The sequence below is a fragment of the Trypanosoma equiperdum genome, assembly GCF_001457755.1.
Source record: "Trypanosoma equiperdum strain OVI genome assembly, contig: ctg_1187, whole genome shotgun sequence".
Lineage (NCBI taxonomy): Eukaryota > Euglenozoa > Kinetoplastea > Trypanosomatida > Trypanosomatidae > Trypanosoma > Trypanosoma equiperdum.
The window spans coordinates 3,002-3,788 of NW_027123157.1; positions in this window are offsets into that span (position 1 = coordinate 3,002).

The window sequence follows — 787 nt, forward strand, 5'->3', positions numbered from 1 at the left end:
AACGTTGGAGGAACTGAATGTTAACTGCTGCGATCGAATACGAAAAGGTTGGGAGGCATTTGAAGCTCTGACTCGACTACGTGTAGCAACCCTTTCCGTAACTTGGGTTACCAACGAAGGCATACGTCTCCTCAGCGGGTGCAAAAATCTCAGAAATTTGGAGCTGTACTGTTGTGGAGATGTGTCCAATATCGAGCCGATAAATAACATTAAGTCACTGGAAGAGCTCACCATTCAGAACTGCCATAACATTAATGAAGGTCTGCTCAAGGTTGGAATGCTACCAAGGCTACGGGTATTGGTTTTAAGGAAATTACAATCCACTTATTTCTCCCTCAGTTCACTAGGAGAGAGCAAATCTCTAGTGAAACTCACTATCGAAGGACCTGAAGAACTATGCGACATCAAACTTATTTCCAACATTGCAACACTTAAGGAACTGAAAATCGCCCATGGTGACCGATTATTGAATGATGTAGGGGATCTTGGAAAACTGCCATGGCTTCATGTACTAACCCTGAGCCATTTCAACATGGGAAATACCTGTTTTGAGAGTGTCTGCAAGATTCGATCGTTGAAATCACTTGACATTACCCACTCATTTGAATTGCCAGACATATATCATATATCAAACCTTACGGCACTAGAAGAACTGAATCTGAGCGGATGTTACCACATAATTTCAGGCTGGGAAGCACTGACCGCATTACCACGACTCCGTGTGCTCAACTTATCGTCCACAAGAGTTACAACCAGTTACGGTGGATATTATATCAGCAGATGCAAA